This window comes from Sapajus apella, unplaced genomic scaffold (genome assembly GCF_009761245.1).
Source record: "Sapajus apella isolate SASKATOON/1434 unplaced genomic scaffold, GSC_monkey_1.0 scaffold81, whole genome shotgun sequence".
Classification (NCBI taxonomy): domain Eukaryota; kingdom Metazoa; phylum Chordata; class Mammalia; order Primates; family Cebidae; genus Sapajus; species Sapajus apella.
The window spans coordinates 4442149-4457571 of NW_022437021.1; the positions used below are offsets into that span (position 1 = coordinate 4442149).

At 36.3% G+C, this 15423-nt stretch overlaps 1 protein-coding gene across 5 annotated transcripts in view; it reads left to right on the plus strand.

Annotated features, from left to right (window-relative positions):
• Positions 1–15423, plus strand: part of CDK6 (cyclin dependent kinase 6) — a 233131-nt gene that overhangs the window by 199401 nt on the left and 18307 nt on the right. The window lies entirely within an intron of this gene.

The window sequence follows — 15423 nt, forward strand, 5'->3', positions numbered from 1 at the left end:
ATGCCAAAGATATACTAAAAGTTTATTTTTTTATCTTTTGATAAATTAATAAATTTTCATATAAAGAAAATGAAAATGTCTTTTAAACTTCTTAGCATGTAAAACCAAAGTAATCTAAAGTATACATTAGTTATAGCTAAAATTACATCATCTGAAGGTGCATTTTATGAGCAATGCATACAATGTCTATTACCAAATTATACTAACATGTTATTTGTAATATATTAAATACTGTTACTCATAATCCTTTGTAAGCTTTAAAGGGCTCTACTTAATTAGATGAGATGAACGAACACAGTACAGACTTTTTTTTTCAATGCCTTTCAGCAAGTGATGAAATTTTGAAATTTATCTCAAGACTCACTTTTTTTCTGCTTCCCCAAAACATGATAATCACCTTGTGTGTATACCATTGGCCATGTCGTTGGCTGCTATTGAATAGTAGATGTTAGAGATTTACAATTTGGTGTTTGATCTTGACTTAACCTCCCTAAGTCTCAGTTTCTCCCTTTGAAATGAGGATAATGACATTTACCTAGCAGAGTGTCATTAGGATTAAATAAGACAACATATGTAAAACCCAGCAAAGCAGCCCCTTTCCTGTAGTAAGTGTTTAGTAAATTGCATTTATTATTATTATTATTGGCTGTCAATGTTGAAGAAAAGTTATCTCCTTAACATTTTTTAGGTCACGCTGGTTTTTATCTACTTAATTTCTTAAAAATAGTGATCTTAAGGGGAAAGTCTCTAATTTATTTTTTTAACATTCCTTTCAGGATTTTAATCTCGCCAGAAGTTTTCAGAAGTTATTTTATAGTTAGAATCTAAATTTCATTTTCAGAGAAAATATATTCCTCAGTTATAATGCCAAGACTACCAGTGATGATCAACAAGTCTAACTGGTCAGTAATTATCCTTTATATTGGAAGTAGACATTTATTTTCTTAATATTCCAACATCAGACCAAATTGTTTTCTAAATTCAAAAGGAGTTTTTAAGTAAAACATTCAGTTGCTATTTAACCTGTAGGTCTGTAAAACCTAACAGCCCTCTGTGGCCACATAGTCTTAAATACAGTATAGAAGAAATCCCTACTGAAGCTTTTATTTTTTTATGTCTACATATTCATCTCTTTCTAAAACCATAAGTGTAGCAACATATGGCTGCATTTTTAACAACTTTTATTGTATTTTCACATTAAAAAGTAATATACTAGCAAAATTTTTGAAGTTTGATTTAGGAAAATACAATCAGGCTGGGCGCAGTGACTCAAGCCTGTAGTCCCAACACTTTGGGAGGCTGAGGTGGTGAATCACCTGAGGTTAGGAGTTCAAGAGCAGCCTAGCCAACATGACAAAACCCCATCTCTACTAAAACAAAAATTAGCTGGGTGTGGTGGCAGGTGCCTGTAATCCCAGCTACTCAGGAGGCTGAGGCAGGAGAATCACTTGAACCCAGGAGACAAGGTTGCAGTGAGCCAAGATTGTGCCACTGCACTCCAACCTGGCAATAGAGCGAGAGTCCATCTCAAAAAATAAAAAAAGGAAAATACAATCAAAAAAAAAAGAGCAAAAATTATCTATAACTCGTAGATAACATATCAACATTTTCATTATATCCTTATTTCTAGTATTTTATATAGATGTATATATATAATATTAATATATTTCATATTATATAAACATATTTTGTCTGGGTGCAGTGGCTCACACCTGTAATCCCAACACTTTGGGAGGCCAAGATGGGCAGATCACCAGAGGTCAGTAGTTCAAGACCAGCCTGGCCAACATGGAAAAACCCTATTTCTACTAAAAAACAAAAATTAGTCAGCATGGTGGTGCATGCCTGTAATTCTAGCTACTTGGGAGGCTGAGGCAGAAGGAGAATTGCTTGAACTGGGGAGGCAGAAGTTGCAGTGAGCCGAGATTGCACTACTGCACTCCAGCTTGAGCCACAGAGCAAGACTCCATCTAAAAAAAAAAAAAAAGTTATAACTTTTTTTAGATGTGCTGTGGTAGATTGCATTTAAATACTTGATAAAATAGTATTGTTAAGAAATCATGATTAGCAAAACTGATTACAGCTCCTGCTCTTATCACATGCCTGACTATGTCTAAGTTACAGAATCTCCTCAACCAAAGTTCCCTCACCGAAATAAGGAAACGCATTTATCCCATTATTTGTCATTTTCTTTTTTTTTGAGACGGAGTTTCACTCATGTTACCCAGGCTGGAGTGTAATGGCGCGATCTCGGCTCACCACAACCTCTGCCTCCTGGGTTCAGGCAATTCTCCTGCCTCAGCCTCCTGAGTAGCTGGGATTACAGGCACACACCACCATGCCCAGCTAATTTTTTGTATTTTTAGTAGAGACGGGGTTTCACCATGTTGACCAGGATGGTCTCGATCTCTTGACCTCGTGATCCACCTGCCTCGGCCTCCCAAAGTGCTGGGATTACAGGCTTGAGCCACCTTTTCTAGTGATCTTTGTAAATAGCACAGTAAGGTATTATGCGCAAATTAAATCTAGAGATTTCATCCAGAGATAGGACCAAAATAACAGCATTGAATTTTCCTTGCATATTTAGTCACAATGAAACAAGGAAAACAAACCACAGGGCAGAGAAGAAGGTAATACAGTATTAAGCAAAAATGAATAACTCTGGAACGAGTAAGAGTTCATTCTATTTGTTCTTGATTAGTAGCCTTACTTTTACTGAGCAGGTTAATTTTATTTCTCAGCAGTTCTAACTGCTTCATTCACATGGTTTATTATTTTGTGTTATTTTCATCTGTGATATGGAGTAGGACAGAAGCTGTGATATCTGGTTTTTTACAGATGAGCAGAGATTAAGTGGCCTGCCTGCACTCGGGGATTTATTTGTTAATCAGTTACAGAGCCAGCATTAAGAGCTGGGTCTTCTGTCTCTTGGTCTATACTCCTTTCCATAACATGTCGTAAAGTGCTTCTGGCTTGTTCTAAAGAAATCTCTACCAGAGACCCAGTCTTGCCATGTTCTAGAAACAGTATTGTTACCTGACAGGCCGGTTTGTCAGAATGACCATTCTTATGTGTTTTAGGGAGCTAGGATTAATCTTTTTTTCCCAAGAGGAAGTAGCAGTAAACTGTGCACCAAAAATAACACTTTAGCTGCTAAATTCTGCTTAGTAGGTGGTTTCCCAGGGATGATCCAATGCAGTGAGTCATCCCTCTGAGCACTTACTAGCACATTATTTCTCCTTTTTACTAATCCTCGGTGCTTTTGGTTGCATGTTTTTTAACCTTTAGAGCCCTCCTGGGAGGTCCAGAGTCTTCTCACTATGAATATAAAACAGACTCTACTGCATCCCCACAACATGTCCCTCTTGTCCTTTGCTTCCTGCAGTTTTCAAATCTAAGATAATCCATGACTCAGGAGAACAGTCAGGATCATGTCCAAAGATTAAAAAATCAGCAGAAAGTTTCTCCAGAGTTAGCAGCAGTTCCATCTCATTCCCAGTATAAAAATCAAAAATGTAGACGATGTAAATCAATATGTGGAATCTGTATTGAAAGAAAACTATAAAACTTGATTGGGAGACATAAAAGACTTACCTAGATATAGAGAATATTTGAATATGAGAAAGATATTAAATATTCCATTTTCCTGAACAAAAAGATTGAATAGTTAGTTGTAAGGATATAAAATCTTTCCAAATTAATTTATATGTTTATGCAACTCCAGTCAGAATTCCAGTGGGATTTTCTGAGATGCATTTGGAAGAGTTAAACTGGTAAAAATAGCCAAGAATTTTTTGTTAAAAAAAAAAGTTATGAAGAGAAACTCCTGCTCCCAAGCACTAAAAGACATTATGCAACTACAATAATAAAAACAATGTGGTACCAGCAGAAGTGACAGTCATTAACAGAACAGAATAGAGAATGAGACTTGAAACCGTAATTTAGGAAGTGATGCAATTTATCATAAATCACAAATCTGGGAGAACAGAATGGCATATGCAACAAATGAGAAAGGGTAATTGGTCAATTTTGTGGGGGTAAAATGGTAACTTGATTAGATTCTCACTATTCCTTACCACAGAACAAATGACAAATGGCTTAAAGAGTTAAATATTAAAAGTGAAACCATAAAAGAATAAACTATAAGAAGTATTTGTAACCCTATAATGGAGATAGATTTTCAAAGCATTAAAAAGTCACAAACAAAAATACTAATATATTTGACTATATAAACATTGAAAACTTTTATTCATCAGAAAATAAAAACACTGCCAAGTTAAAAAGCATGTGATAATCTTGGAGAAAATGAATCAATGTGACAAAGATGTAGTATCCTTAATTAAAGAGCTCTTAAAATTAATTGGGAAGCCACTGGCACACCACACTGTAGCTACACTACATTCCTATCACACTCTGTACATATCACAGTGCTAAATTGTTATATAAACATAATACAGTTCAGATGACACAAGACAGTGAAAGAAATTCAGATCTTATTCTCCATTCATATATTCTTTGTCCAAAGGCAGTTTAAAGAAACTACACATTATTCTATAAATACTTCAGAACAGTTTGTCCACATTGACACTTCCATTTCCTAAAACAAAACCCTCGCTGGCCCACAGAGAGAAAAAAAGGCTAGCTTTGTTAACCAGCCTTATTTCAACAAGTACATCCACATGGTAAGAACTTCCTCTGATGAGTCATCCACAGTTGTCAAACACCAATTCCTTTGTTTGACCCATGCAGAAATCAGGTCTGTGGAAGCACAGCTCAAGAGTCTGAATCATTTAATTGTGTTTTATTTATCTGAATTTGCATCTGTCACAAACCCAAAGTGTCCACCATGAAAAATTGCATCCTTCAAATATTACTGAACAAAAAAACCCTATTCAAATAGGTCTGTTCTGTCTAGATTGTCTGTGAAATTTCTGAGGAATGTTGTGGACTCTGTTTCCTGTACCAAATTGTTGAGTTATCACACATCATTGGATTCTACCCAAAGTGTGCTGGATAGGCGTATTATATTCAGACAGGATACCAGTTGTCCTTACCATTCATAAAGGAAAAAGAAAAGATTACTCCTGCTCCCTGTCATAAGATACAAACGAAGAGATAGGTGAAAATGTATGTACCCATAATTTTTCTTAATGTGTCCTTGATTCTTTTCTTCATCAAGGTTTGGGTCTTATTCAATCATAGCTTTGTTATGCACTTTCTTGTCACACTGTATCTTCAAAACTAAGGACTATAGTCAGGACTCAGTTCTTTTGTTCAAAAAATAAATAAATAAAAGACCTTTAGAGATACCATCATATCCATTTGTATATAAAAAGAGATAAGAGTGGAAGCGATGCTATGTAATTTATTTTCATCTATTTGTACTCTTCTCTATATTCCAAATTTTCTACAATGCATATATATTTTATAATCGGCAAAATCTGTTACTTTTTAAATTTTTTTATTTTTAATTTTTGTAGGTACATAGTAGATATATATTTATGGGGTACATGAGTTGTTTTGATACAGGCATGCAATAATTTGTTATTTTTAACAGTATCCATGATGTATCATTCAAAATACTAATTCAGTAAATAAGCTTTTTGAAAAAATTAAGCTTGCTGTTGGACCAGTAAAATTTTATTCTGACAAAATAAATGCTAGCTTTTGTTGATTAATCACCACACTAAACTCTCAATACTAGAGACTGGTAGACAACATCACTGACATTCAAGGGCCAGAACCCTTCCTTATATATTGAGCATATTATAATTTTTTAAAGGAAAAAATGAGAAAATCAGTCCTTCAGTGTTTGGGCTATTTTTAACCAATGATTGAATCCAATTTGAGAATATTTTTAGATCATTTGTAACACTCTATGACTGATACTTTTGGTTCCATTTTGAGCAAAGCTTTTTTTTTTTTTTTTTTAAGAAACCACTTCAGCCAACAGACACTTCCATTTCAGAAAATGTCTTGTGATTATTTTCCCCCAAAGGCAACATTAAAACCTTCAGCCGCAGAAAGATGTCATTTTGCTGACATCCAGCTGATGTCAATATTTGAGTTTTTGCAAGAGAAGGATGTGAGCATAGAGGTGATGATTATTATATACCCAAAGACACACCCACAACAGAGCCCTTAAGACTCCCTTTGGCAAAAAAATGTTGTGTTGAAGACAAAACCAGTGGGTTCAGAGGTTAAAAGTAAGAAGTGGTTTTGAGAGCCACATTTTGGTGACTGTAATGTATGTAGTATTTGCTGTTGAAATGTCTCTATTAGACAGACTTACTTTTGTATTTTCTAATTTTTATTCCTTGTGTCAGTATTGCTTTGAAGTCAGCCTATCATGAAAGAAAACGTGAGTCACTTAGCTAGTTCGTTTTCAGAGGTGTATGTTGCTGATTCATCTAGCACTCTTCTGCTACACCTACATAGCACTTCAGAATCATTCTCAACCCAGCTTACAGCCTATCACTACCAACCAATCAGATTGGATGAAATCTCCTTGTCATTCTATATGTGTAGATAGCTCCACCCCAGTGACCCCTCCCAGTTGTGGTTGCCTCCTTAGATCCAGCACTTCCTGCAGACTATTAATTTAACCATGTGGACCAAACCATAGGCAATGCTCTTTCCCTGCAAAAGAGGCAAGATGCGTATAGTTTTACAAGGTCATTTACTGAGAGAGAGAAGTAACCTATTGAACTGTGGTATGAGGAGGGGACTCCCCTTGGTCTTGTTCCTTATTACACAGTAGCAGGGAAGTATTAGGAAAAAAGAGAATGAAACCTGTCTGTCTGGATCACTTTCGTTCTGATTTTTTTGAGGTATGCTCATTCGATTTTTTTAAACAGCCTGCCCCCTGAAATAACAAAGAACTTTTTTTTTTTTTAATTCTGTCTTCTACAGCCTCTTGTTCTGAGTCTCCTGGATAGGGTAACCAACCATCCAAGTTTGCCTGGGACAGAGAGGTTTCCCAGGACACAGCAATTTCAGTACTGAAACTGCTAAATCTTGGGCAAACTGGGATCATTGGTTACCCTATTCCTGGGCCCTCTCCTACCCAAATGGCCAGGTATTGAAACACAACAGTGCTAAGGTTCCCACTCATGAACAAATTCCCTGGTAAAGCTTTTCCTTCTCTCCCAGGAAGGCATAGTATAAAGCAAGACTAGGAGTTGTGAGACAGAATAAGTTTATTACGGGGTATGATGAGGTTCTGTTTGGTTGAGTGGTATGTTCAGAGTTCTGCTGCAGAGTGAAGGCAATTGATAAGCCCTGAGCCCAGTTAATAATCAAAGCCTCATTAATTAATCAGCGGCACTAATTTTGCCAGGTGTCTCTGATCATCTCTAATCATCTATTCTGTCTCCACACAACACTATCACCTTTGCTCCAAATGACCTTCCAGCATATTGTCATTAAAGTTTTTCAATCCTAAGCCCAATTTAAACTATGGTGAATATTATAGCTAGAATTTCCACAAAGGAGCAGGAGGGTTATCCAAGCTCTGTGGTTATATAAAGAGACAGACGACAGTATTCCCCGGAGGGTTGAGCCTGTGATATCTGACTATTAAAGAAGCTCATGGTGACAGGGGTGATTTCATGGAGGTACCATATCCTTGACTTGCCTCCAGTTTTTTGGTAATACTAATATAATTTACCCTTGCAAATTATAGCTTCCTAAGTTTGACTCAGATTTATATTCCTGGTTCTAAAATTTTCAGTTGCAAAGTTACTCAGTACTTGCTAGTCGCCTAACTTCAGGGTTAGAGTGAGAATTAAAATGCAATAATGTATTAGAAACCCAGCCCTTAGAAAACGCAAAATACATCATCGTTTTTTTCCCAGCCTTAAGAATGCCCCTGAACAGTGTGATTGGAGAGCAAGCGATAAGGGAGGCTTTGTAAAGGTAATTAATTAATTAATCAAAGTTAAAAACATGTAATTTGGTAAGAAAAAACATCAAAAAGTATATAAAATGAAGAGTTGGCTCCTAGACACAGAAAGACAAATCACATTTGTTGCTGCTATAGTGGACAAGAATGTGCCAACCCAGCTTTTTAATTTTAAAAGTATGCAAGGTATATTGTATTCAGTAATGTGAGAAAGGACGTGTTACTGATTGTATGTTTGTGTGTCCCCCAAAATTCGTACGTTGAAGCCCTAACCCCCAATGTGATGCTATTTGGAGATGGGGCTTCTGGGAGATTATTAGGGTTAAATGAGGTCATGAGGATGGGACTCCCATGATTGGATTAGTACCATTCTAAGAAGAGTCACCAGAGAGCATGCCATCTCTCTAGCCACATGAGTACATAGCAAGAAGGCAGACACAAGCCAGGAAGAGGGATCTCACCAGAATCCTAAATTGTTGAGTTACGAGGCTGGCATGCTGATCTGAGGCTTTCCACCCTCCAGAACCAGAAGAAAATAAATTTCTGTTGTTTAAGTCATCCAGTTTGCAGTACTCTGTTGTTGCAGCCTGAGACGACGAAGGCAGGAAGAGATGCCACTGTGAGAAGAGAAATGAAATTCTTTAAATATTTAAGAGAAATAAATTTTTTTGCAGATAGGAGATATTCAATTTTTGTCAGTGATTGGAAATGACTTTTTCATCTCAGTGACCACTTAGTCTTATTTTAGTCATATGTAAAATTGACTCAGTAAATATATTAATTTATGAGTTTTGCAGTGTTTCAGAAATCTGAAGTAGTTTGAGCTCTAGTTTAATTTTAATCCTCAATTTTGAGCTGAAAAATGGTAGGATTTGTCTCTCTGCTTTCCATCTCTTTTTTCTCTCCCTCTCTCTCTAAAGGAAGTTACTCATAGTCCAGTAAATATGAGCCCTCTGTGGATAAATAAATTATTCACATCTGGTAACAAGGAAAAATTAATTCAGCTATTTATTTTTAAGGAAATTACCAGACTCATAGTCCCTCCTATGGACATTGATGCCAGCACACTCTCTAACTTGTGTTAGAGACACGAGGCTTTCCTATAAGTGGCACCTCCCTGCCTTGGCAGAGGGTTTTTCCTATCAGTCTCGGTCTCTGTGAGGGAACTTCGTCTCAGATCCTTCTTTCTGCTACAGTCTTTCCATCTCATTACTTGGGCTTTTAATTGTTTTCTTCTGTGCTCTTTCCCACCAGCCCTTCTCCCTTTCTGGACCAGTTTCCTTCAAGTGCGTCTGTCCCCTCCTCACCTTCCTTAATTCTATACTCTTAGTTTTGCCTTTGCTACACTTTTTCTCAACACTTCCATTTCTTTGTCTTCTAAGGAGCCCATCCCTAGCCTGAACACCTGGATGAAGCAAGCACTGGAGGACAAAGTTCCTATCCTACTTGTCTTTTGCAGCTTCTATGAAGATTTTGACAAGGCTTCGGATGTAGAATAATTGTCAGCCAGCCCCAGTTTTTAAATACACATTATTTGCAGGCAGACATTGTCTGGTGCCACAGGCAGGTTGAAGCATAAACAGACACAACAATATAAATCTATATAAATCGGATTCAGAGTTGGCTCTTGGTGTGTATACATCTAATCATATATACATATCTCTGCAGATACACCTGCTTGCACTTGAATTACCCAGAGATGAACCAAGGAAGTGAATTTTGAAACAGGAGGAGCTGAAGATGAAGGAATGAAGGGAGAGAAAGCCTTCTTGCAGGGAGGAGCAATAACCACTCAGCATGTATTAATTGAGTTCTAATTATGGCCAAACTGGGCAGTAAATTAAGTGCTCTGAATTCAGAATCAAGTAAGGGTTGGCCCTGTCCTCAGAGAACTTCCAGTTTGTGTGTAGAGACCAATAGGGAAACGAGTAATAGAAGTGCATTAGTATTAAAGTAGGGAATGCAGAGATGAGGTGAACGGAACATATACATGTTGTATATGGCAAGAGGCAATGTTGTTTCTTTTCCTTCTGATTTTAAAACTAACACTCATAAAATGCAATATAGAAAAGTAGAAAAATGCAGAAAACAAATCACTGATCATCTCACCATCCGGAGTAAAGCATAAGATAATAGTTTCATACCAGGGCCTTTTTTTCCATGCATAGACATTTTTGGTTTATTATTTAACCCAAATCTGATAAATCAGGAGTTTGGAAAGATTCGGATCATAACAATAGATTATCAAAACTTGTGGAGCACATGTCTCCAGACAAGTACTTGATTGAATATATGGTAAAATGTTTGTCACTATACTTTAATACCATGTGCTTAAGCCTTTCATATATGTAGGCCTAACAGTTTTCCTAGCAGTTTTTTTAAATTTATTATTGTGTGTGTGTGTGGATGGGTTCCAAATTCTTAGCAGATTTTTTACTCTTCTCCTGAAGCTGTAATGTTTGCTTGGAAATATAATTTCTTAACTACCTTTTTAAACAGCTCTATCAAAATATAATTGATATACTACACAATTTACCAATATAAATAGTACAATTCAGTGTTTTTCAGTTTAGTGTCCACAGAGTTGTGCCACTATCACCACAGTCCATTTTAGAACATTTTTATTTCCCCAAAAGGAAACACCATACCCATTAGCAGTCTGTATTAGTCAGCTTGGGCTGCTAACAAAATACCATGAACTGGATTGGCTTATAAACAACTAAAAGTTCTTCCTCACAGTTCTGGAGGCTGGGAAGTCCAAGGTCAGAGCCAGTATCTGGTGAGGGTCCATTTCCTCATTCATTGATGATAATTGTCTTGCTGTGTCTTCATATGGCAAAGGGGGCAAGGGTGCCTTCCAGGGTCTCTGTTATAAGGGCACTAATCCCTTTCATGATATAATCACCTCCCAAAGGCCCCAGCTCCTAATGCCATCACCTTAATTATTAGGATTTCAACACAGGAAATTTTCAGGGGCATAGACCTTCAGTCTGTGTACGGTCAGTTCCCTCAAATTCCCTAGTCCTAGGCAACCACCAATCTACTTTCTGATCCTATAAATTTATATTGTCTATATAAATGGAATCATAATATAAGTGATCTTTTGTGACTGGCTTCTTTTACTGAGCATAATGGTTTCAAGGGTCATCCATGTTGTCTCAGTACTTCATCATTTTTATGGCTCAATGATACTCCATTGTATGTCTATACCACATTCTGTTTATCCATTTATCAGTCAATGGACATTTGGATTGTTTCTACTTTTTGGCTATTTTGAATAATGCAGCTATGAACATTCATGTACAAGTTTTGATGTAGACCTGTGTGTTAATTCTCTTGGGTATATTATATATGTAAGTATGCCTAACTACCTTTTTTGCATATTATTCATTCTCAAATTTTAGTGAAATGTTTTATATAATTTTATAAAAGGAAAATATTTAAAACTAATTAGTTACCTTCTAATCTCCTCTCCCCACCACCTCCATCTATCTCATTCTGCCTGACTTTACTAATAATATAATACAAACTTAAAATCATGCTTCTCCTTTCAAGTCATGTTCAGACTTCCATCAAGTTCTGATCATCTTCTTTTAAATGTCTTTGAATCCCTAGCCATTTCCTTGTCCCACCTAGTTTAGTCCCTTGTCATCTCACTTGTACATGGACTTCCCAGTTGACCTTCTTGGCTTGGTTCCATCTTATTGACTCAGTAAAGCCTTGCCAAATTAATCCTTCTAAAACACTTCTTCTATATTGCTGTTCATTGAAGTCAGACAGATCAGCTTAACCACTTACTCATCTGTGTTTCCTTAGATGTTACTTTACTTCTCATCTGTAAAAGGAGGTTAATCAAACCACCTCCTAACATTCTATTAAGGTGAAATGATTACCGCGACTCCTGTCTCCCACTAGTAAAATGAGGTAAACTTCTATTCATTGATTCTGCATTTGTATATCTTGTCTTCTTGTCTCCTGTTATTAATGTATAAATACATATTATATGTATATATTATATGTATATTATATACATTATAATTATATACTTTTAAACATAATTTATATTTTCTAAATATATATATATTTTTTAGTAACTCCCAGCACCAGTTACAGCCATATATGCTTAGTGGGTGATTAGTCAATTAGTATTTACTAAGCAGATCAGTTAATTGATTTTCTGTTTAATCCAGTTATTTGAATTGGTAGTAATTGTTAGGTGATAAGTTAACAATTTTAACTTAACTGATAACAACTCTTGAATGGAATGTGGGAATGAGTATAAAATAATATATATTCCCCAGTAATATTTTTTTGAAAGATCACTTTATGAACATGGAAAATTCTTCTACTAATTAAGAAAAATAGCAAAGCATAGCTGCAGGTCAAATGAAGGTTACAAAGGTGTTCTATAGGTTAACCCTTGACTTCCTTGTCTTTTGAGTACAATGAAAGTATTGTAACTAAATGAAATCTTTCATCCCCCATTATGCATGAATCATTTCCTTTCTATAACAGACATATCAGTATACACTTCTCATCTGTTAAAAAACATACCCAACTTCTAAATGCTGTTTGCCACTCTTACTGAGATTACAAATGATATGTATGTGTTTTTGAGTTGTTTATTTAAAAAGGCATATAATCTGTAACTTAATCCCGTGATAATTTGACCTGAGAAAATTTATCTCACTGATAGACTTTAATACTTGTTGTTGTTGTTTGCAAAACCGCATACAGGAAGTGATATTGCCAATTCAGAATTAATTAATCCTTATTGAAAAATTTGGCATTCACTTTTTAGAAAATTATTTTCTTGATAAAGTTGTAAGAGCTGTAACATGTAAGCAATATATAGTGACCCCAGAGGAAAGACTGTTAGACTTTAATGTGACTTGGACCTCACCACATGGTGGTAAATGGTCCCCTCCTTTCTAATTCACCATGTGAAATACTTTATGTGATTATCTGTATATAATATTGGCCAGGAAGAAGAGAGATTGTGTGCGTGTGTGTGTGTGTGTGTGTGTGTGTGTGTGTGTGTGTGTGTATGTGTATGTAGTTACCACTTAATTGTAACTGTGCTGTAAGCTGGGCATTCTAGTAGACGAGATATATTCATAACCTCACTTAGTTGATCCTATGAAGCAAGTATCATTATTTCCATTTTACAAATGAAGCACCTACGTCAAATAAATTAAGAGACTTTCCTAAGATCATATAGGAGGAAACAGCTAAGTAGAGATTCACTCCCAGGACAGTCCATAGCAAATAGTCCCTTTCTCCAGTAAAAAAAATCTTGAAAAATCAACATGTCACTGTACAAGTGTAACTAAAAAGAAATAAAAGGAGAGGGGAATATTGTGCCCTTAATTAAGTCATGTAACATCTACAGTACTGTTTGCTCATCTGAAAGTAGGGTTGATTATACTACTACATTTCTCCTGGAATTTTTGTGAGAATTAAGTGAGATTATATTTGGGGCACATGGCACTAGGCCAGATACAACATTCATGCTCAATAAATTATAGTTGTTTAGATTCCATTTTTTGCCTTCTTTTGGAATTTTTGGAAAAAAAACTTAGGCTTTTCACCTTGTCATCTTTTAAGACCCATCCAGATGTCTTTTAGAACCCAACTTTGTGATTCTTTATGAATTTGGCTGCACTACTGATGTGCAAGTGGCTTATATTAATTTTATAAGACTGCCACAACAAAATGCCAGACTGGATTGCTTAAACAACAAAGCTTATTTTCTTATAGTTCTAGAGGATGGAAGTCCAAGATGAAGGTATCAGCAGGTTTGGTTTCTTCTGAGGGCTCTCTTTTAGGCTTGCCTTCTCATGGTTCTCACATGTTCATTTCTCTGTGTCCATGTGCACCCCTGATATCTCTTTATCTCTTTGTGTCCAAATAGCCTCTTCTTCTTTTTTTTTTTTTTTTTTTTTTAGGCAGAGTCTCATTCTATCGCCCGGCACCAGGCTGGAGTGGTGCAGTGGCGCAATCTCAGCTCACTGCAACCTCCGCCTCCTGGGTTCAAGCAATTCTTCTGCCTCAGCCTCCTGAGTAGCTGGGACTACAGGTGCATGCCACCACGCCCAGCTAATATTTTTGTATTTTTAGTAGAGACAGGGTTTCACCATGTTGACCAGGATGGTCTCGATCTCTTGACCTCGTGATCAACAAATAGCCTCTTCTTACAAGGAAAACAGTCAGATTGGATTAGGGCCCATCCTGTCTTATTTTAATTTAATTACTTATTTAAAAATTCTATCTCCAAATACAGTTAAATTCAGAGATCCTGGGAGTTGGACTTCAACATGAATTTGGGGGGAAATAATTTACCCCATCACTTCGCCATAAGTAAATTCTTTTCCACTGCATTTGGAAATAATTATTTTCAGGCATAGTAACATGAATAGAAGGTATGGTTGACAAATGTGAAGGTGTGTTCTAACCACTGAAATGCTGTGACTGCAGGATTCTCCATAGATGACCATATATACTGAGTTCATTTATTATGCACAGAAAATATTTAAAAGGTCAAGTTAAGGCTCTATAAATTGATATATAATATAAAAAGAAATAGGCCGGGCGCGGTGGCTCACACCTGTAAACCTAGCACTTTGGGAGGCCGAGGTGGGTGGATCACCTGAGGTCAGGAGTTCAAGACCAGCCTGGCCATCATGGTGAAACCCCATCTTTAAAAAAAAGAAAAAAAAGAAATATACCGAATAATAAGCTACGAATATTTTTAATATATTAATGTTGAAAAATTACCCATTTATGGCATTTGTTGAGGAAGGAGTTAGGGAACATTTACTTGTGTATCATAGGTATATGGAAAATCAAATAAAATATTTAGTAACTGTGCGTCTGTCAGAGTAAAGCTCTATGGCAGAGATTTATAGGGAAACCTAGAGAAGTCTCTCCCTCATGGGGCTACTTGATCTTCTTGGGGAAATGCCAGAAATGTCACAAAATGACCTTTTTAAATTGCCAGTTAAACGCTCAATGTAGACAAGGAAGGCTGTGTGTTCAAAGTGAGCACAATAGCCCCTAAAGCCCAGAGTTAAGATTTAGAACTTGTAATGGTTAGCTGCCATAATATTGGGAGGAAGGAAAGTGGTATAATTAGAAAAATAGACCCAGAGGTAGTTCACTACAGCATTGGGGACAAATGGAAGGAGAGAGACCCACAAGGAAGTACTCTGATAGTGGAGTAGTATGGAAACTTCTGAGAAGTTTCAAAGAATCCCACCTATTCGTGGTTCGAGAATAGGACAGTGGTATGTTCCACCCTATCACAAAGTTAAGCAGATCTTTGAAACCTGGAACTGAATTTAACAGTAGCACTGTTGTTACAATGACTGCAAATAGAATACCCATGATTGTAAAACAGAATTCATGTACCACCAGGTATTCATGAAAGATCCTTAACCATAAGTGAAATGCAGGGAAAACCTTCACTTACCAAAGGAAAAATGTCTCTATTTTTCACTTCTTCCTAACCCATAAAGAAT